At 42.5% G+C, this 24,066-nt stretch overlaps 1 long non-coding RNA gene across 1 annotated transcript; it reads left to right on the top strand.

Moving 5' to 3' along the window:
• Positions 1 to 8,030: 8,030 nt before the first annotated feature.
• LOC142391281 (uncharacterized) lies at positions 8,031 to 14,880 on the top strand. Its single transcript, XR_012770522.1, has 3 exons — positions 8,031 to 8,119; positions 13,309 to 13,425; positions 14,609 to 14,880. It is a non-coding gene; the product is annotated as an uncharacterized LOC142391281 (long non-coding RNA).
• Positions 14,881 to 24,066: the final 9,186 nt, after the last annotated feature.

Genomic DNA, 24,066 nt, shown 5'->3' with positions numbered 1-24,066 from the left:
GTCTTTTTCCCGTTTTTGGTGTTAGTTCTGAGTCTCCCCGCTGTGGGGAGTACACACCAAGTGCCAGCAAGTGTCAGAACCTCTGTTTCAAGTAATCCCCTTTTTTGAATATCCCCCTGAAAAAGTGCCAATCCGTTTTTGTGAAAAAGTGATGTCACTTTTTCAGCAATCACCCCCCCCACACCCAAATCCACAGCCACCCCGTTTCAGACACGCCCCTTCGGCGAGAAACAGGAACTGGTGAGCCTTCCAAGGCTGTGAGAGCGGACTACGATCCCGGAAAGCAATGTTCGCGATCAATGGCTTTTATTTATTTTTAACAGCATCCCCTGTACATACAACCGCCGACTTTTCCTTTGCTCTGCACATTTCACGGAGTACAGTTTCACAAAGCTTGCACGATTCCGAGCAGGCTTCAGTCGGAATTTAATGCTCAGTACAGGGTCAGTTCCGACAGGGACAGACAGACTGCAGCGAGCTGTGCGCTCCGCTGAGAAGCTGATCGGCTGCAGCCTCCCATCTATCCATGACCTGCAGCCTCCCATCTATCCATGACCTGCAGCCTCCCATCTATCCATGACCTGCAGCCTCCCATCTATCCATGACCTGCAGCCTCCCATCTATCCATGACCTGCAGCCTCCCATCTATCCATGACCTGCAGCCTCCCATCTATCCATGACCTGCAGCCTCCCATCTATCCATGACCTGCAGCCTCCCATCTATCCATGACCCGCAGCCTCCCATCTATCCATGACCTGCAGCCTCCCATCTATCCATGACCTGCAGCCTCCCATCTAACCCTGACCTGCAGCCTCCCATCTATCCATGACCTGCAGCCTCCCATCTAACCCTGACCTGCAGCCTCCCATCTATCCATGACCTGCAGCCTCCCATCTATCCATGACCTGCAGCCTCCCATCTATCCATGACCTGCAGCCTCCCATCTATCCATGACCTGCAGCCTCCCATCTATCCATGACCCGCAGCCTCCCATCTATCCATGACCTGCAGCCTCCCATCTATCCATGACCTGCAGCCTCCCATCTATCCATGACCTGCAGCCTCCCATCTATCCATGACCCGCAGCCTCCCATCTATCCATGACCTGCAGCCTCCCATCTATCCATGACCTGCAGCCTCCCATCTATCCATGACCCGCAGCCTCCCATCTATCCATGACCTGCAGCCTCCCATCTATCCATGACCTGCAGCCTCCCATCTATCCATTAACCTGCAGCCTCCCATCTATCCATGACCTGCAGCCTCCCATCTATCCACGACCTGCAGCCTCCCATCTATCCATGACCCGCAGCCTCCCATCTATCCATGACCTGCAGCCTCCCATCTATCCATGACCTGCAGCCTCCCATCTATCCATGACCTGCAGCCTCCCATCTATCCATGACCCGCAGCCTCCCATCTATCCATGACCTGCAGCCTCCCATCTATCCATGACCTGCAGCCTCCCATCTATCCATGACCTGCAGCCTCCCATCTATCCACGACCTGCAGCCTCCCATCTATCCATGACCTGCAGCCTCCCATCTATCCATGACCTGCAGCCTCCCATCTATCCATGACCTGCAGCCTCCCATCTATCCATGACCTGCAGCCTCCCATCTATCCATGACCTGCAGCCTCCCATCTATCCATGACCCGCAGCCTCCCATCTATCCATGACCTGCAGCCTCCCATCTATCCATGACCTGCAGCCTCCCATCTATCCATGACCTGCAGCCTCCCATCTATCCATGACCCGCAGCCTCCCATCTATCCACGACCTGCAGCCTCCCATCTATCCATGACCTGCAGCCTCCCATCTATCCATTAACCTGCAGCCTCCCATCTATCCATGACCTGCAGCCTCCCATCTATCCATGACCTGCAGCCTCCCATCTATCCATGACCCGCAGCCTCCCATCTATCCACGACCTGCAGCCTCCCATCTATCCATGACCTGCAGCCTCCCATCTATCCATGACCTGCAGCCTCCCATCTATCCATTAACCCGCAGCCTCCCATCTATCCATGACCCGCAGCCTCCCATCTATCCATGACCTGCAGCCTCCCATCTATCCATTAACCTGCAGCCTCCCATCTATCCATGACCTGCAGCCTCCCATCTATCCATTAACCTGCAGCCTCCCATCTATCCATGACCCGCAGCCTCCCATCTATCCCTGACCTGCAGCCTCCCATCTATCCATGACCCGCAGCCTCCCATCTATCCATTAACCTGCAGCCTCCCATCTATCCATGACCCGCAGCCTCCCATCTATCCATTAACCTGCAGCCTCCCATCTATCCATGACCTGCAGCCTCCCATCTATCCATTAACCTGCAGTCTCCCATCTATCCATGACCTGCAGCCTCCCATCTATCCATGACCTGCAGCCTCCCATCTATCCATGACCCGCAGCCTCCCATCTATCCATTAACCTGCAGCCTCCCATCTATCCATGACCTGCAGCCTCCCATCTATCCATGACCTGCAGCCTCCCATCTATCCATGACCCGCAGCCTCCCATCTATCCATTAACCTGCACGTCTCCCATCTATCCATGACCCGCAGTCTCCCATCTATCCATGACCTGCAGCCTCCCATCTATCCATGACCTGCAGCCTCCCATCTATCCATGACCTGCAGCCTCCCATCTATCCATGACCTGCAGCCTCCCATCTATCCATGACCTGCAGCCTCCCATCTATCCATGACCTGCAGCCTCCCATCTATCCATGACCTGCAGCCTCCCATCTATCCATGACCTGCAGCCTCCCATCTATCCATTAACCTGCAGCCTCCCATCTATCCATGACCTGCAGCCTCCCATCTATCCACGACCTGCAGCCTCCCATCTATCCATGACCTGCAGCCTCCCATCTATCCATGACCCGCAGCCTCCCATCTATCCATGACCTGCAGCCTCCCATCTATCCATGACCTGCAGCCTCCCATCTATCCATGACCTGCAGCCTCCCATCTATCCATGACCTGCAGCCTCCCATCTATCCATGACCTGCAGCCTCCCATCTATCCATGACCTGCAGCCTCCCATCTATCCATTAACCTGCAGCCTCCCATCTATCCATGACTTGCAGCCTCCCATCTATCCACGACCTGCAGCCTCCCATCTATCCATGACCTGCAGCCTCCCATCTATCCATGACCCGCAGCCTCCCATCTATCCATTAACCTGCAGCCTCCCATCTATCCATGACCCGCAGTCTCCCATCTATCCATGACCCGCAGCCTCCCATCTATCCATTAACCTGCAGCCTCCCATCTATCCATGACCCGCAGTCTCCCATCTATCCATGACCTGCACGTCTCCCATCTATCCATGACCCGCAGTCTCCCATCTATCCATGACCTGCAGCCTCCCATCTATCCATGACCTGCAGCCTCCCATCTATCCATGACCCGCAGTCTCCCATCTATCCATGACCTGCACGTCTCCCATCTATCCATGACCTGCAGTCTCCAGGACTATGGGGCGAGCAGGTGGGATCACAGCTGACCCTTCTCTATTTGCACCGCTCCCCTCGGGCAGGCTTCGGTCCATTCGGACCAGAACCTCCCGTCAGAAAAACAGTTTTTCCCCTTGCAGTTGGACTTATGAACACTTCATAATCACCTCATAACCTGCCCCAGTCACTTTACCATCATTAAAACTGCACTAATGAAGCTGCACTGTTGTTGCTCTGTATATTGGATACTGTGTATTGTTGTACACACCTTGTACATTTTATATTCATATATTTTTATTCTTTATTTTTTATTATTATATCCTATGTTACATGTTTGCACCTTACGCCGCAGCAAATTCCTAGTTAGTGAACACTGTTCACTAACAATGGCAATAAAACGAATTCTGATTCTGATGAGCTTTCTTTCCAGTCAGTGTGTTACTCTATAGCTCTGTTTCCAGTCAGTGTGTTACTCTATAGCTCTGTTTTCAGTGAGAGCAAGGGCAGCCAATCAAGCAACGGCAACCGAATAGCGCCAACACCTACCTGCATTTCATAATGAGGTTGCCAGAAAAGCTCTGAAACGACGCCAATAAGGGAAAACGACGCATTCTAAACCCAGCATAGTAACAGCTGTTTCAGAGAGCCTTTTAGGGAGGTTCTGAGCCATTACAGACCCAACCAATTTTTTTTGGGCTACATATCACATCACAGAACAAGGATTAATGCCCCATTCAACCATTCTCACCTTTAAACATACACTCAGAGGGTCTCGGGAAAACTTCTTCTCCATCTGGAACCCGGTGTTGACGTATTTAGCTAGACTAAAACTATGCCTACTCCTTCTCACTGAGCAGTCTTTTCTCTCAGTTATGCTCCTTCATGCAAAACATAGCAAATAGTGTATAACTTTATGAACAGTACACGGCTTTATGCCTCCTTTGCTTCTTTGGGTGAGTGTCCCTTCTGTTGGTTGTTTGCGGGGTGGGATGGGGGAGTGGGGACTAAGTGTATGTGTAAGTATGTGTGTGTGACATAAATGAAAATATGTGAGCATTGTTTCAAGGATCTTGTCTTTGTTGTGTATTTGTTAATTGTCGGTGCTCAATAAAAAGTACTGATAAAATGAAAAAAAGAGAAGTTAAAGTTAAAGAGGACATGATATTACACTGTGGGCCCTTTCCTCTCTTTTTTGCTCTAGTTTTTAGGAGTTAATGTTGAGTGTTCTCCATTCAATGACAAACTGCAAATCTAGCTTCTGACTGGTAAAAAAAAGTAAAAGAATTCCCGTTAGAGGTAAATTATTTTCTAGTTTAATTATAAAACATTAAACAAAGGACTGGAAAAGCATTATTAGCTCCTTTTATTTTTGAGCTAAGGGATTTATTGGATGCTGGTGAGAATCTGCTGTAAAAGCATAAAGCAGGAGTGAAAGAGTTAGAACTTCCTAATTCTCAGGCACAGCGAATGCAGCACTATTTGAAGCTGAACTTGGGTGAGATATAGATGAGGAGGCTGGGCAGCAATACTCTGAGCTGAGAGTTTTGGCTTACTTTGGCCCTGCAAATCTGAACAGCTCTTCGGACAATTTAAAGGATTATACCAATTTAGAAGACATTTAATCGTAATTTGCTTTTTCAGTTAATGATTGTAAAATTAATTAATCGTAGATGTAGAAGACTCACAACAGATCAGGACTCAAATTCCATCACAAACCACAAAGCAGCTCACCTGCTTTTTGTTGTTGGGGATTTATAAGTGCTAAAAAGGAGGGTTTGTTTACTAGAGACAAAAACAGATATAGGCTGCTTGTTCATAATAATGATCAGGAAAATAATGTTGACATAAACTGTTTGAACTATTGAATGCACATCGTTCACTGTATGTTTTTCTACTTTCTGTATCTTGACTACTTTGAGGTTTCCCTTTGATATATAATTCAAACTGAATTATTGACAGGACTGTCTTTGAAGCAGCAGAATCCCGTCGATATAACTCACACAATGAACAGAAAGAGGAATGGAGACACGCACACACACACACACATAAAAAATATACTGTTGGGGTATTTCCCATCTTCCTTTTCCTCATCATAGTTAGTTTTGTGTATCACATGATAAGAAGATAAGGAGGAAAGTCTATAACATTCACAGCAGATATTACAAATATGATGAGCTTAGTGTCTGGTGTGATTGCTTTTATGCTCTTATGAAGTCAGACAGATCAAAAGAATTCGCCTGACATTGGCTTGTAATATGAGGTGAAAGCGACAGATGGAAAAAGTATTAAAACGAAGTTGTTCCGTATATCTAATCAGATCAGGATTCAAATGAGATATTATGAAATTGTCCTGAAAAAAGGGATTTTTTTTTTACTCTCACTTCCTTTTTCTTATCAGATCAGTGTGAGATAGTGCACAGGCCACAGCACACACACATACAGTGCATTCCACACAGGCCTTAGGGCATTATAAGGAGCACACTCTGATTTAAGCATCGTGAGAGTAATTCATCGTTCTGTTACACACATTTTTTTAATTTATAGGTGACAGTGTTTTTTATTTAGTCATCATCTTCCATCACCGGTTTGTTAACTTAAGGGCTTCTGTTTAAAATGTTTTGATAATGACCAGAAAAAGCACATTTGAATGAAAGAATACTAAAGAAAAGAGACTGAATGACAAGAAAAGAAAGTGTCTGAAGGAGTAAAAGAAACAAAAGCATCATCCATTCATCTTCTGTGCCAGCTCAGTCCAGTTCAGGGTCGCTGGGGGGCTGGAGCCTATCCCAGCATGCACTGGGCGAGAGGCTGGTTAAAACACGGACTTGTTACTAGTCCACCACAGTATAATCTTTAATGTAATCTGTATACTCAGGTGTCACCCTGAGCTATCTAAGTTTTAACATTTTTTAGTCATTTGCTTTAAAGAATTTGATTTAAAGTCATTTTAGATGCAAAGTTATTGTTAATCCCTTAATAGAGTTATGTTGAACTGAGTAATAGTAAGGGGAAGTTGGAGGAGAGAAATGCTGCACTGTTTCAGGAAGCAACATTCCTTCAGGCTCTGTCAGCACGTGACCAACCCTTTTTTTTGCTTCACACACATGCATACACATTTTTAAAAACAAATATATGATTGTAAGATTAGATCTCTGGGTTTCACTTTGTACTGTATGTGTTTTCTCATGCTTGATTTTGAATGTTCAGATATGTTGTTTAATCCATGCTTTCTGGGTCAATCTTAATCTTACTGTGGGTAACTGATTTTGTCTCACTGTACAAAGTAACATTATGTGCTGTGTTGGTGGGTTTTTTCTCTACAGTTCTAAAGAGACAAGTGAGTCTAGAGGAGCTGCAGTCACCAGGAGGGCCTTTTGTAAAGAAGAGATTCACCGTAGGGAACACTCACACACAGGCGCATGTGCCCTCTCACATACAGTACTGTGCAAAGGTCTTGGGACACCTCTCATTTCTTTACATTTTTCTTCCAAGGAGACAAACTTTTAATTTGGTCCTGACCATTTTCTGAGCAATGTGCTTTTTAGTTTCTCAAGCCAATTAACACCGACCTATGAGTCATTTAAGCATAATAACGGGGTCCTAACTCAAGGGATGAACCAGTGTCGTGTCCAAGTATACCAGACAATGTAATAAAGAATGTCTTTTAAATTCGACAGGCATGACATTTTTTCCCCAACAAGATGATTCCCAAAGAGGTATTAGGTTAAATATTGGCATAAAACTTGAGGAAACTGGACAAGTGGATGACGAAAGAAAAAAGTGTCAGGCCTAAAAATGTATTTAGAGTAGTTGAACAAAATCTGGAACTTAAAAAAACATCCAGCAATCACCTGAAGCAGCACCGGAGCATCTAGGCCTTCAGTTGAACCATCTGCTGTTCACCAAAGTCTCATCAGAAATGGTCTCCATGGAAGAGTGGCTGTCAAAAAGCCATCCTTAAGGAAGGGAGACAGGGAGAAAAGGCTGAGATATGCCAAATGACACAACTGGATTAAAGATCTGTGGCAACAGGCGTATGATGTAATGAATCATCCCCAGAGCTCAACATTATTGAAGCAGTGTGGGGTGGAATCTGACAGAAAACGGAACAAAAGGCATCCAACGTCCAAAGAAGAGCTTTGAAAAGTCCTTCAAGGAAGACTTAAAGGATTACAAGAAAGCTTGTCTAAGAGGGCTCAGGCCGTGTTGAAGAATAAAGGTGGTCGGACCAATTATTCACTTCCAAGTTTATTGTAATTGTACAAACTCTGTTACTGTCATACTATATTTACATCTATGTTTGCCAATGTGTCAGTAAATCGCTGCAACTATTTCCTGGTTTTTCAGCAATATGTAAATGAACAAGGTGTGGGTCAAGACCTTTGCAGAGTTCTTTACATACAAGTGCATGCGATAGTTTATAGACACTTGATGTTTTGTTAAACACCATGTTGTGAATAGGATCTGTGTACAGAGGTCCTTATTTCCGTGCGAAACACAGTGATTCATCATGTTGACATGTAATCCGTTGCCGTGGTTTCTTAGATTGTGGGCGATGCTGTGGGCTGGGGCTTCGTGGTGCGAGGCAGCAAACCCTGTCACATCCAGGCTGTGGACCCTGGTGGACCTGCAGCTGCTGCTGGCATGAAGGTAAAACCAGAACGGACTAAATGGAAAAAGCAGTGGGAGGGGAAAAAATCTTTCTGGTGGCGAAAGAATAACATTTCAATAATGATTTGAGGCGTTGATTGATATTGATGAAATAAAAAACTTTTAAAGCATAATGAAAATGATCCAGCCACCCGAAGATATCCCCCAGCCACTGAGAAACTATTATTTTTTGTTTTTGTTTTCCCTAAAAAAGAAGTGATGTGTTTTTTTGCTTTTTTTTAAGTAACCGCTAGTGATGTGTCGGTCGCGAACGATCCGGCTCGAGCCGGCTCTTTGAAGTGAACGACAGGAAAAAAACGGCTCCCAAATAGGATCCCAAAACGGCTCCCATTGTGGAGCCGTTTTTTTTTCAGTATCTCGCTGTCTCTCCGCCTCCCTGTCGTTGCGCTTGTGCTCTGCAATTGCCACAGAGCCGACAGTTTTTTCCCCACATCGTTTTTTTTGTCCTTCGGTGCCTCGCTGTCTCTCCCCTCCCCCTCCCCCTCCCTCTCCCTCTCCCTCCCTTAAACACCTTAAAACTTAAAAACAAAAAGCTTAAACACCTGGTGTTTCTCAACGCCAATCTGTAAGTCTTTGAGCGATTTAATACAGTGAGTTCTTCATCTCTAGTGGTTCAAAACTTGTTGTTCACATGTTTTTTATCCTTCATAGTTTTATACTTTAATTTAATAGCACTGTATTTGATATTTGTATTGTGGCACCTTTTTTGTTATGTAGCTGCTTTGATACTTTTTCATATTGTAGTGGGTGTTTGTATTTATAACCGTTTACTTTATTTAAAGTTATTTTTGTGGAAGTGGTGCTATTTTGTAAAAATTTAAGTGGTTATAATCAAACTTTTACTCATAAAGCATTGTCATGCAGCATTTTTACTCATCATAAGTGCTTAACAATGTCAATAATGAAACAAAAAGTTATAAAATTAGGTTTAAGCTATAAATTAATTAATAATGTAAAATATATATATATGGGGAGCCGTTTGGGAGCCGAAAGAGCCGGCTCTCCACATTTAAGATGAGCAATTAGAGCCGCATCTCGAAAAAGAGCCGAAAATCCCATCACTAGTAACTGCAGTGATTATTGTCATGTTTGAATTAAAGCATGTGAGTTGAAGTTTGTGGAAGATGAGGAAGGAGGTAGATGTGGAACAGTTTAAGTATCAACACAAAAAGAGGAAACGGTCAGTGGAAATAATATCAGTTCTGCTTACTCTTATTACCATGGAAACATCTACTGTATCATGGTTCAAGTTGGTCATAAACTTCTCATTGCTAATATTTTTTTATGTGTGTGATTTGTCCTTTCGAAGGCATGGTGGACTGATTTTGAAACTTTCTTTGTGAGTTTATCACAATTCAGTCTTTAAAGCTGCAGTCTGCAGGATTTGTTGTTGTCATACGTAAAGTCCTACTTTTTGGCATTTTAAGAGTTTACATGATCTATCAGAACGCTTGAAGTTGAAAACGGTGACCTCCGTAGTCGCAAAATGCAAGAAATGCTTATTTTTTAACCGAAAAATAAAAAGTTATTCAACTTCCTGTCCCGCCCCATCAAAACACATGAGAACTCGTGCACGTAGACGTGCACGCCAGATGCGCGTACACGACTCCTCATTCATCAACTCACCTGTCATTTGCGATCATGGAAGACACAGTAAGTAGACTAGCCCGTAATGAAGTTCAATAGTCCAGATAAATAAGCGTGGGGACGAGCCTACCTTGTATCGCACGTGCACAATCGGTGATTGACAGGCAGCAGAGCCCAGCTCGTAAACCTGATTGGTTACCTTTTACCGGTCCGGTCTGCAATTTTGTAAACAAACCTGCTGGCTTTGGAGGGACCTAGCGGGACATATAGGGGACCTAGAGAACTCTTTTTATTTTGTATTGGGGTATTTAATGTACTACTTTCAGAATCCCCGGACAGTTCCAGGCATTATGCTTGAAAAAGAGTTGCAGACTGCAGCTTTAAGAGCGAAGCTGAAGAATCTGAATATTGGGTTAGATTTATCACATTCTTTTTTGCCTTAAATTGCTGCAGTTCTGGTGTGCAGCAGTTTGTTAGGACCTCACCCGTTTATTTGCTTGCACTTCCCAGTAGGTAACTCCCATTTCCCCTCACCTGTATAGTTTTAGTGATGTGTGATGAGTCAAGAACACAATTAAGATGATGAGTTACTGAGTTTGTAAAGAGTTGCCACTTCCAGGTAAAAGACCAAAGGAGAGGTGTACACCCACTGTACTCTGACTGCATGTTGTAAAAAACATTAATTTCTCATCACCCACACACGCTCACAAACGTTTTAATTTTGGTCTGTGTGTCTCTTTTTCCATCACACACAGACACACGTCAACGTTGCCGTTGGAGCACTTATCTAACTGTCGGATACATTATTTCTGAGCTTAATCAGATGCACTTTCTAAAGCAGAACATAGAGCAGGGTGTCTGTCTCACCTCATGTCCATTTATTCTGAATGCTTCACCATTACAATACGGATTCAGAAAATAATAGGTCCCGGTATTGTATTTTTATAACATGGACAAAAGAGTCTCTTCACCTCACTATAAAATAAATTTTAGGCATAAAATTAAAAATGTGACATCTTAAACGTGAGCTATTAAATGAAGAATACTTCCATTACACTTTAGATGCACACAGTCATGAGATGTTGAGAAAAATCGAAAAAGATACCAAGGAGTAGTTTGACATTTGGAAACCTCACTTGTTAGTACTCCTGGAATCTTGTTGTCACATTGAGGTTGCCAGGCAACCACTGGACTTCTGCAAGCCATTGCTCCTGGCTGTGATCCAGGCATGTATCACACTGTGAAACCACAACTCGTTTTTGGCTAATAAAACCCCAGCATCATGCTAAGCTGAGCCAGCTGTCTCCTAGCTTTAAGGTATCAGTGGTATCAGTCTTCTACTTTCTCAGTGAGGCTGGGCTTTTATTATTGTAAATGCAACATGCAGTATATAGACTGCATTCAGCCTAAATGTGCTGTCTTGGCTCATCTATTACCTGAGTAGTTTTGCTATGAGTGGCTCACCTTTGCCTTTTTCAGCTGCCATGTCTTTTCTTCATATCCTTTTCCTTGTCTTTTCTTTTTTCTGTTTTTAACACTCGGCACAAGGAGTCATTAAGTTCTGCTGGACCCCAGCCAAGACCAACAACTCAAGGGCCTGAAAAAAGAATAGCAATGGCAGAGAGACAGGAGGGGGAGGTGTAAGGAGAGAGTTAAACAGGTTTATAGGAAACCTAGAACAGAGAAAGTCATCAGCTGGTGTGAAGATAAAGTATCTTTATATCTCTTAATCCATCTGTCACCTATTCGCCTTTCTTTTACTGAAATATTGAGGGGGGTAGTACATCTTTTCGCTGTAAAAACTATCACGATATGTACATAAAGCATCTACATGTACGCAAGAGATAATTTATGAATGGCTGCTCTCTTTGTTTGTGATACTTCTTGTGCTGTAGAGTCCACGAAACATCTGTAAAGGTTTTTCTTCACTCAGTTTTTCCTCACTCAGCTGTTTCTGTCTGTCCTTTGATTTAAAAACAAATATAAGTATGTGTGTTCATTTACATGTATCATGCTTTTAGGGCTCTTGCCAGCAAAGAATCAGGACTGTTCGCATATGCCCGTATCTTCTCTTGAAGACCTGAGGCAAGATAACTAAAAGAAGTTTACACACAGAACTATGTGCGGACCTTTTTCTACCCACAAACTGGTATTTATAAAGGAACAATTTGCTGTGAGAATGTGTGCTTCTCGTGCATTCTTCAGACCATGTGCAAACACGTTTTTATAGCAGTGCAACCCTGATATGAGGTTGAAACAGAAAAAGAGGCCACATCATTTACCATAAAACAAATCAGACAATTTCATGGAGCTTGCTCAGTATGGTAGTGGTAAAAGGGTAAAAGGTAAAAGTAAAAGGGTTGAATGACATATTTAAAGTGTCTTCAAAGGCTGAGATATATATTTTTTTCGAGAAAATTTAAGGAGGGTGTTTTCAAGCACTTCTTAGGTTTTTAAAAAGATTGTTTTTTAACAACACCTATGATCTGAATGATTAAAAATCAGCTCAGACGAGGTGTTTTAATTTAATCTGGAACCTGCAGCGTTGCAGCACTGTTGATTTATTGATAAGAACAGCGGAGTTCAGGTGTGGCAGAAGAGTGAACTCGGTGTGTGTCCTGGTGTTGTTTAGAATCACTTATCACTTCATGTCAGTCAGCCTTCATGCTGTTGACTTTGGAGCTATGATTATGCTCACTGACTCTCCCTGTGTTTGGTTGCTTTTTATGAACTTTATCAGTTGTGATTGGAAGAGTAATAAAAAGAAAGAAAAAAAACCCCAAAACAATCTAGTATCAAGAGTATCAAGACCCAAACCAAAGGCTATAAACATGCTCCCTATGTGTAACAAAAAAATTATTTGTTGGAACTGTACACTAATGCTGAGCTCTAAGAAATGTTAAAAAAAGAATCCAGATAATCATCAATCAGAGAAAAATGAATAGAAAAAAGACATGAAAGTAGTAGATTTATGGATTGTGTTGGGGCGGATTTATCAGATGATTGTGTGCTTGTTGTTGCATAAAAAAATGCCTGTTAAATCACCAATGTCATTTGTTGAGATTGTTTTATGTTGCCAAAAGTCAAACCCAAAGCCATTCACTTCACTGGCACATACAAAAAGGATAGCATCAAATCTGTGTCTAAACTGAATAAACAGAGTGTATACATCAAATATTAATCTGTTTAGAATAATGCCAATAATCTGTGGGCTGAAGGGATGACTCTAAAGGAGCCAGCCTAATTTTGCAGCTTTATGAATAGTTTGAACTGATTTCAGTGATGATCCAGAGCCATCGTTTGTAATTTCATAAATAAGTAAAGACATGTTCACACAGCAGCATTAATCTTTACGTTTGTCACATTCCAGAAACCCGACAGCATCGTCATAGCTTTAAAACAAAGCAGCTGTCAAACTTTTCAAGTCTTTTGTAACTGATACTACAAGAAGAGTTTTTTTTTTTTTTTGGGGGGGGGGGGGGGGGGTATTCCTTTATTTCTCACAATCTTTCATGTTTGTACTGTTTATCCTTTTATTTCACAAGCCAAAGAAGCTCTCCCGTTTGTCTGTCTGTTTCCAGGTGTGTCAGTTTGTGGTGTCTGTGAATGGACTGAATGTCCTCTGTCACGACTACCGGACCATCAGCAACCTGATTCTGACCGGACCCAGGAAAATCGTCATGGAAGTGATGGAGGAGGTACAAGTTTGACAACAGTTACCAGAGAAAACCTCATACATGTGAAACAAAAAAAAGCAGTAAAAAATATAGGGACTAGAAAGTCTAGTACATGACCTCAAGGCCACATCTACAGAGAATCTTGGATGACTTGAAACGCAGCTCCCACGATCTCTTGTTTGGACAAGGTGAATGATTAAGAAACAGGGTGTGTTTCAGAATAAATGACTCAAGAGAAACCGTGCGGGCTGTTCTGGATTTTTTTAAAACTTTGACAGGGAAAGCACAGGGGCCATATCTTTTGTGATCAAAATGTTTCCATGTACACACAAAGACTGCCAGTCTGAATAAGAACGCTCCAGACTTCCTTTGTGGAGTAGCAAAACACGCGTGTCCTCTATGTCCTCTATTACCAACCAGGCCCGAAATCTGGGTGTAGTGGTGGACCCAGACCTAAATTTGGAAAAACACATTAAGGCAGTAACAAAGTCAGCCTACTATCACCTTAAGAATATATCGAGGTTAAAGGATCTGATGTGTCAGCAGGACCTGGAAAAACTAGTCCATGCATTCATCTTTAGTAGGCTTGATTACTGTAACAGCATCTTTACAGGTCTACCTAAAAAGTCCGTTAGACACCTGCAGCTCATTCAGAACTCTGCTGCTCGAGTCCTCACTGAGACCAAAAAAGTGGAGCACAACAGTCCAGCTCTGAGGTCTTTACACCGGCTGCCTGTCCATCAGAGGATAGACTTTAAAGTTCTGGTGCTGGTCTATAAAGCTCTGAATGGTCCAGGACCAGAACACATCAGGGACCTCCTGACCCAGTATGAACCTTCCAGACCCCTCAGCTCATCTGGGTCCGGTCTTCTATCAGTTCCCAGCAAGTGAACAACAAGAGATGTCAGAGAGCGCACCGACCACCGAGGCCAATGCTGAAAGGTTTTGAAATCTGAACAAAAGTCATCCTGATCCGCTCCAGCATTTAATGGGTTTCTTTCTTTGCTCACACTCCAAGTCCAAGTTCATAAAAATTCGGCTTGATAATTTAAGCACAATATTGCAAACAAATGCACAAACGGTGCTAATCACATAACCTCTTTGGCAGAGGTTATTCAATAATAATTGATAGAAGCGCTCGATGTAGGTACATAATCTATATATAATTTTTTTTTGGGGGGGGCTTTTTATGCCTTTATTATAGGAGAGTGAAGAGAGACAGGAAGCAAGGGGCAGAGAGAGGGAAACGACACACAGCAAAGGGCCATCCGATGCAAAATTTGAACCGGGGCCACAAGGACCACAGCCTCTGGAGTGTCTGCTGTACCCACTACGCCACAGACCGCCCCTATGTATAATTTTGTAACTACAATCTCACAGCTACTGATATTAGATTAGTTTTGATTTGTTTTTTGTGTATCGGCCAAATAATAAAACAGTGACCTCACTTAATTTCTTATGATGTCCAGCTGTGAAGTTTTTGTTTTGAATTCCTTATGCTTTCCTTAAATCCTTAAAAAAAAATGTTATTCACATCCAGAGAAATGATCTGATTTGCCGGATACAACACAATATTTACTCTATGTTAATAGACTGCCATCACATGCTCCCACACACAGATCATATCTGAAACGAGACCGTTGTTAAATGATTCTCTCATTGCTTATAAAGTCAGTTTGTGATCTTGAGTTTTGTTTTAGTTCAAACTACGACAATTAATAGATACTTAGACACCTACTAAGACCTAAAGTAAAATTAGAACAGCGAAACTGAACAAATTCAGTAAAGTGAATTTGTGCCGATTCCAAATGTGACCTATTTGTAGTTTTCCTGCTGCTTTAATGTCATAGGCAGTGAAATGCATGGATACTGTAAATAGATTCATATGTAGCTTTATCTTTTGATCCAGAGCACTTCCTCAGTCTGTTGACTTGTAGAACTGATTAACCAGACGAATCCTTTTAGATGTAAGTACACTTTGAGCCCTTAAAAATGTTTAGCTCTACATCCTCTCAGACACTGATAACGTCCTCTGGTAGCCTCTTCTTAACGTTGTTTTGTGTTGCTGATCTCATGAGTCCACTCATGTTGTTTACAGATTCTATCACACGTTATCCCAAACTCATGGAGGCTGTTTACTGTGCATAAAGAAAAAGATACAGATATTTAGATGTTTGTACTACATTTTTTTTGCATCCCGCCATACCACACATTTGTACTGTATGTTATTAGTTAATAATAGTTCATATCTACACCTGGGTTTGATTTTTTTTCTGTTTTGTTTTATCAAAACTCTTCCGTTAGCAGTTTTCAACTCACTTTGTGTTCTTTTAAACCGTGTGGGAAATGATCTGTGTGAAGGTTCTTCACATCGTGCAGATGTGACAACCTTTACATATATACTTTGTGAGGGGTTTGTTCTGCTGGGTTGGCTGTCAGTGGGTTCCCTGACTGTTTAACTGAAAGTGTTTGCATTAAAGGTAGGGCAGGAGATCCTGGATTTTGAGTCCAGCGAAGCTGCATTTTGAAAATACACAGGTAAAAAGTCCCAACCGTTTTCTTCACTTTACCCCCGAAGCCACGCCTCTAGAGTACATGAACACGCACAAAGGTCCACAAGCGCTATTTTGACAGCAAGCATCGATCGTTGCCGTATTTAGTATATGCTAACTATACGTTTAATAATGCTAGGTGCTAGCCAAGCTAGCTCTAGTTTAGCTTCCTGCAAAGCTTCTGGACGCGTAATTCGTTCACGGAGCAGGGTACGCGCACAGGGGGGGGAGGAGGGGGAGGGAGGAGCAGATTGCAGTTTGATAGACGCATCAGTATCCAATCATCGTTAACGGTCCGTTCACAATGATTGGATACTGTTTTTCCTAGATTGTATGTTCTAGAAGCCACTAGAACTTTTCATATTTGTGTCAAAACTTTTAATTAATTGTTTGCAATGGGGGTGTGAAGAGTATTTCAAGCAATATGTAAAAAAAATTTCCAGAAAAAGATCCCCTACCCCGCCTTTAAGCTCTCATTGTGTTGCTAATCACAGTTGGTGGTCACCTGATTTCTCAACTTTTGCATTGAAATTCTTTATTGTTTCCTTCACTTCCGCTGACAATCACTGTTTTAAGGCCCATTTCAGACCAGAGCGTGGCGTGGCGGCAGCGAAACGACGGCAGTCTTTACGCCGGTTATCAGGCGGTGTGTTCAACTTGGCTTTTCACACCGGACAGTCCGCGGCCGTGGTAGTTCTGCTCCAGCCCTGTCTGCATTCCCCATTCATTTCAACGGGACACCGCCAGCCGCCGCCGGCCGCTGCCGTCCAAATTCCGCTCGAGTTCTATTTTCAAAAAGCAGCGCGGGAGGGAGGCGTCTCCGCGCCGCTACCACCCGACTACCGCCGCGTCGGTGTGCAAGGACAGATCTGTTTCCATGTATTTTCACCTCCGCCGGTGAAAATCGCTTCCGTTCCGCCACGCTTTGCCGCCCTGGTCTGAAATGGCCCTAAGGCTACCACTTTTTAATAGCTCAACATTGGTTTAAAAAGCAGCGTTCTGACAGAATGTATGTCTCTGCCTTCTTCTACATAGTACTGTTTACACTTTTTTTCAGCTGAAATCAAATCAAATCAAATTTATTTATATAGCAAATTTCATGTACAAACAGTTCAAAGTGCTTTACATAAAATAAAAGCATTGCAGCAGGGAGTGTAAGAAGCATTAAAAATACATAAAAGAATATAAAGAGAAACAAATAAAATCATTTAAATGAATTTAAAAACCAGCAACAGTCCAGATAAGTTCAGAGATATTGTGCAGATTTCATGCATAGACACATGAGAACAGAAATGTCTTTAACCTGGATTTAAAAATGTCTACATTTGGTGAAAGTTTAATCTCCACTGGCAGTTTGTTCCACTTGTTGGCAGCATAACAGCTAAATGCTGCTTCTCCATGTTTAGTCTGGACTCTGGACTGGACCAGCTGACCTGAGTCCTTGGATCTAAGAGCTCTGCTGGCTTTATATTCTCTGAACAGATCACAGATGTAAACCATCAGCAGGCTTTTAAAATCTATTCTGTGACTGACTGGAAGCCAGAGTAAAGATTTTAAAGCTGCTGTGATGTGTTCAGATCTCTTAGTCCGGGTTAAAACTCTAGCAGCAGCGTTCTGGATGAGCTGCAGATGTTTAATGCTCTTTGTGGGAAGTCCAGTTAAAAGAGCATTACAGTGATGGAGTCTACTGGAGATGAATGCATGGATGAGTTTCTCCTGGTCTTTTTGGGAGAGGAAACCTTTAATTCTGCTGATGTTTCTGAGATGGTAAAAAGCTGCCTTGGTGACAGCTTTGATGTGGCTGCTGAAAGTCAGATCTGAGTCTATCAACACTCCGAGGTTACCAACTTGGTCAGTGATTGTAAGGTCCCGAGTCTCAAGATATTTACCAACGCTGACCCTCTTCTTTTTGCTACCAAACGGAAAGATCTCAGTTTTGTCTTCATTTAATTGTAGAAAATTCTCTCTCATCCAGGTGTTTACTTCCTCCAGACACTGACACAGTACGTCTGCTGGGCTGCAGTCGTCCGCTGACAGAGACACATAAAGTTGTGTATCGTCTGCATAACTGTGATAATTGATGTTAAAGTTCTGCAATATCTGACCCAAAGGGAGCATATACAAGTTAAACAGAAGAGGTCCAAGAATGGACCCCTGGGGGACTCCACAAGTCATGGCCACTCGCTCAGATTCATAGCTGCCAATTGTAACAAAATAACTCCGGCCTTCTAAGTAGGACCTGAACCAGTTAAGGACCGCTCCAGAAAGTCCAACCCAGTTTTCCAGCCTGTGCAACAGGATTCTGTGATCTACAGTACCAAACGCAGCGCTGAGGTCCAACAGAACCAGGACTGAAACATTACCAGAATCAGTATTCAACCTGATGTCGTTTAACACTTTGACCAGAGCTGTTTCAGTGCTGTGATGACGTCTGAAGCCTGATTGAAAGTTATCAAGACTTCCACTTTCATTCAGAAAGTCGTTGAGCTGGTTAAATACAACTTTCTCAATAATCTTAGATATAAAAGAGAGATTAGAGACAGATCTGTAGTTGTTCATCATAGAGGCATCTAGAGTTCTCTTCTTTAGGAGTGGCTTAATGGCAGCTGTCTTTAGTGACTTGGGAAAAATGCCTGATGCCAGTGAGCTGTTAACTATTCGTAGGAGATCACTTTCTACTGAGGTAAAAACAGTTTTTAAAAAGTCGGATGGTATTATGTCCAGAGATTTCAGCTGCCGAACTGTTTCCTCTAGGATTTTTAAATTAACAATATTAAATTGTGACATAACGTCAGAGTTATTTCTAGGTTTTAGACACAGATTAGTTTTCTTGTTTGTCTGTGTTGCGTTAATGTTTTGTCTAATTGTTTTGATTTTTTGGCTAAAAAAGTGGGCAAATTCGTTGCATTTCTCAGTGGAGAGGAGGTCTGGATTTGACTGTTTAGGAGGATTTGTGAGTTTTTCAACCATAGCAAACAGAGTTCGAGACTTGTTGACATTCTTATTAATCATTTCAGATAAATGCAGCTGTCTGGCCTTGCACAGCTCATTGTTATAACTACGCAGGCTTTCTTTATACAGCTCATAGTGAATCTGAAGCTTTGTTTTCCTCCATTTACATTCAGCTTTCCTGCATTCTCTTTTCAGGTCTTTGACCGTAGTGGTGTTTCTCCATGGGGTTTTCTGTTTGATCAAGGTGCTCTTGATTCTTATCGGTGCAACAGCTTCCATTACATTAAAAATTTTCAAGTTAAAATGATCCAGCATTCCTTCAACCGACTCTGCGCTCATTGTTGGTAACATAGCTATGGCCTCCCTAAACTGAGCACTTGTTTTCTCATTGATGTACCTCTTCTTAACTGAGAAGCTGGTTGTTTGAACATTCTGAGTGATCAATAAATAAAATAAAATACAAAAATGGTCAGACAAGGCCAAATCAGTAACAACAACAGAAGAAATATCAACACCTTTAGAAATGAGCAGGTCCAGAATGTGACCTCGAAGGTGGGTTGGTTCTGTTACATGTTGCCACAAACCAAACATGTCCAGCACAGAAGAAAATTCTTTGGCATTACCATCCGTCATATTATCCATGTGAATGTTAAAATCCCCGGTCAAGATAAAATGGTTAAAATCAGTCGAAATAACAGACAATAATTCAGAAAAATAATCAATAAAACTTGCACAGTATCCTGGATCTGTAAATGATTAAAAACAGGATTTTAGGAACACCTGTTGGAGCTATTTGTTATTTTGTATATTTGCCTCACTTATTAGTTAGTTATCTTTTGGGGGTTTAGTTTGGGGAATAAACCTTTTTTGGTTGTTTATGATATTTAGTATTGTTTGAGTTAATTTGGGTATTTAATTATGCTTTTATTCTGAAAGCACTGGGGAGCTGGGGTGCACTGGAGAGTTTACTTAGATGAGCAGGCAATCACAGGTGAGCAGGCACCTGAGGGCAAATAGGTTTTTACCAGGGCAAGAGAGGCGGCAAAGGCCATTGTCATTTGTTTGTTTGCTTGTTTTGGAGAAATAAACCGAAAGAAACGTGGTTTTTGCCTGGACAATGGATTCAATTACCTGCGTAAATTCACTCCCATGGTGTCTCAGTGGCCGTTTGATTTCATTTAGTTTATTATGGTTTTGACATCTTTTTTGTTTTTTGATTAACGACACAAGAGGACGAATAGCCACTACATAAAGTAAAAACCTTCCCTAAAGTGAAGATTAGGAGGATGGAATCTCTGGAAGCTTGGATATTGGATTGATGGTAAATTAAAGAGGATTGCTGGATTGGAAAACGCGTCAGTTTTGGAGAGTCACTGGCCGACGGACATCGCACGAAACCACTCAACAGCATCGGTGAGCAACGGATTACAAGCAGGCTGTATTGGAAAACGGCTTAACTATTGGAGTGTTTGAATCATCGTTTCTTCTCACTGGATGTTTATTGGGATCTTTGGAAGTTTGGATGACGCGCGTGTGCTGAGCAATACTACTACTGTCACGGTAAACCACGCCTACTCTCATTCATAAAGTTATTTGATGCGGAGCCGTGTGTCACAAACGATATCCCTGTGTGTTGTGAATAGTTCAACAAAGAGTGTGGAAATTAAAGAAGACTGAAAACTATTTGATGTGGAAAACATGTCTGAGGCTGCATCTAAAGCAAATGACGCTGTGTCCGTGCTCTCAAAACGGAGCGTCACGTTTACCTCAAAGGGTCTGGAATTCTATGTAAAGACATGTCAAGAAAAAAGGTCTACGAAGTGCAAACAAGTAAAGAAGTGTATGGATAAAATACGCGATTTGATGGAATCCAATGACAATGTGAACTCAGTGCAAGCTCAGCTGAGCAAATGTATTAAGTGCTTTGAAGAAGCCAATGATATGCATGAAGCCATTTTGAATCTTAATTTGCCAGAGGATGAAGTTGAACGGCAAAATACGTATTTTCATGCAAAACGGTCTGTGTTTTCTGATTTCATTAAAAATGTCAAATGTTGGTTGTCTGATGCTGGCCATCCATATGCTCAATCAAATGATGATGAACAACCTCCTGATAACTTAAGTGTGGCTTCTGATGAGATTAATCCCGAAGACAGTGTTTCAAACGTTTCAAGTCAAGAGGAGAAACGTTCCAGAGCACATTCTAAGTTATCCAAAGCATCATCTACATCATCTGCAAGAATAAAGACAGAAGCTGATAAAGCAGCACTTATAGAGCGCATGGCTGCATTAGAAAGGAAACATGCATTGGAAGCAAAAGCGGAAAAACTCAGAAAGGAAAAAGAACTGTTCGCTTTGGAAACGGAACTTGCTGCCGCTAATGCAAAACTGAATGTGTTGGAAATCAATTCAAAATGTGGCTCTAAAGGATCGGACGCAATGAACTCATATTTCGACAGGAACTGGACTGATGCTCAGGGAACGCACCGGCTGAATCTACACGCAGATGACTTTGTTCCACAAAAGGATGCAGCAAATAACATTCAGAGGAAAGCTCACATTGAGGTTCAAGCTGTCACCGTCAGACCATCAATGACAACTAATACCCATGTGAATGTCAGACTCGGACGAGCAGCAACAACACAAACTGACACTGGCCCAATAATAAGTCAAACTCAAACAACACAAATGGTTCCTAACGCTCTGAATCGAGCCAGCAACAGGAACTCACGCAACGATATTATGGACATTATGCAAAGGCAGAATGACATCACTGCATTGTTGGTTCAGCAAAATTTGGCATCTGCTTTGCCAGTGAGAAATATTCCTGTTTTCGATGGTGACCCTCTTCAGTTCCAGTCTTTTATGAGATCCTTTGAAAACTGTGTAGAAGGAAAAACTAACAATTTCAGTGATTGTTTGTCATTTTTGGAACAGTACACCAGGGGGCAGCCAAGAGATCTTGTCAGGAGCTGTCAGCATCTACCCCCAAGCGTGGGTTATCAGAGAGCCAAATTCCTTCTTATGGAGCATTTTGGAAATGAGCATAAAATTTCTTCAGCCTACATTGAAAAAATTCTCAACTGGCCCCCCATTAAAGCAGAGGATGTACTAGCATTGCAATCGTTTTCCCTGTTTCTTCGAGGTTGCTCCAATTTGACACAGCGGATAATCTATATGAAGGATTTGGACATGCCCTCCAATCTCAAACTTATTATGATGAAGCTTCCTTACAAGCTACGTGAGAAGTGGAGGAGTGTTGCATGTGATCTGCAGGAGCAAAATGGATGCAGAGTAATGTTCACTGACCTGGTGACTTTTGTGGAAAAACAAGCCAAAATAGTCTCTGATCCGCTCTTTGGTAATATTCAAGATCTGCCTCTTGTCAGCCGGAGCAAAGCCTCAAATGTCAGTTACACAAAGCAAAGAAGAAGTGGAAGCACTTTTGCCACCAGTGTCGCTACAGTGAAGGAAGGTGACAAAATCTACATGGACAGTAACATCAAGTCCTCCTCTGATCAAAGCCATCTCAAATGCTGTTTATTCTGCAAACTTAACAGTCACTCTCTGGATAAATGCTCACAGTTCAAGTTGAAGATGCATCGGGACAAGATAAATTTCATAAAGGAAAATGGAATTTGTTTTGGTTGCTTGAGAATTGGTCACACAAGCAAACATTGTAGAGGTCGTTTGGTTTGTATCGTGTGTGATCAGAAGCATCCATCAGTCCTTCACATTCAGGAAAAGGATAAAGCTACATCCTTTAAAGATGCACAAGCTACTGTGAGCCCCCCACAGAGTGTTTCTCCTGGGCTTTCGCAGACATGTGGAGCTATTGGGGCCGGTGATGAGGATGATGCTGTCTTCTCCATTGTCGCAGTACAGGTTAAATGCCACACAAGTGATGAGATTGTGCAAACATATGCTTTTCTGGATCCTGGGAGTTCAGGTACATTCTGCACCATCAGTCTGGCAAGGAGACTGGGCCTGAAAGGCAAACCAACCAACATTTTATTGAGAACCATGGGTCAGAAGAAAATTGTGAGTACCACTGTATTGTCTGGTGTGGAAGTGTCTGGTATGGATGCAAATGATTTTATTGAGTTGCCAAGTGTTTTGACACAAGAGACCATGCCAGTGTCAAGATTGAACATTCCACAGCAAGAGGATATTGCAAAATGGTCTTATCTGAGGAGCATAAAACTTCACACCCTGGATGCAGAGGTTGATCTGCTCATTGGGACAGATGCTCCTAAGGTGATGGAACCCTGGGAACTGATTAACAGTCAGGGGGAAGGACCATACGCAGTCCGAACCAGAGTCGGCTGGGTAATCAATGGACCACTTCGTTGTGGAAACAGCTCTGTCGTCACGACTAATCATATCTCTGTGGAACATCTGGAGGAGATGCTTATTAGTCAATATAATCATGATTTCAGTGAAAAAACATCAGTGGAGCAATTGGAAATGTCAAGAGAGGACATTAAGTTCATGAAAACTATGGAAACTACAACAGAACTGGAAAAAAATGGCACAAACAGTCCTGCCTCGACAAGTGGAAATTATGATATTCCTGTTGGAGCTGGCAGCAAATACCAGCAGAAAAAAGCAAAGAAAAAGGCAAAGAAGCAAGCAAAGCATCAAAAAAGGCAGCAAAAGTTTGAGGGCAGAATGACTTTGGACAGTCTGACACCTCCAAGCAACAAAGATACTGAACATACAGATGCTACTGCAGATACAAAGGACATGGAGAACACCAACAAGGAAACAGGAGCTGAAAATTCTCTTCAACAGAAACTTCAGAGCTTCAAAGCCACACTTCGAGGGAGGATTTTGACGCCAAAACTTGGAGAGCAGAAGATGGCAGATTTACCGGAGAAGATATTGTCATCATCGCTGATGCTACAGCTCCCAGAGGATCCTGGATGATGGGCCAAGTTCTGAGTACCAAGTCTGATGCCAGCGGCCTGTAACAAAGATCTGCCTGCTCCTGGAGGCCACAGTATAGGATCATGGACATTGGACATTATTCTTTCTTTCTCCCTGACTACTCTATCCTCTGTCTGTGTTTTTTGTTCACAGCATACCAGAAGAAGACAGAAGAATCCTCTTTGTAGAGTTTGGGAGAGATAAAGGGAATAGCTCCTTGTAAAAATTA

The sequence above is a fragment of the Odontesthes bonariensis genome, chromosome 11 (assembly GCF_027942865.1).
Source record: "Odontesthes bonariensis isolate fOdoBon6 chromosome 11, fOdoBon6.hap1, whole genome shotgun sequence".
In the NCBI taxonomy this organism is placed as follows: Eukaryota; Metazoa; Chordata; class Actinopteri; order Atheriniformes; family Atherinopsidae; genus Odontesthes; species Odontesthes bonariensis.
This window is presented reverse-complemented; position numbering and strand designations above follow the sequence as displayed.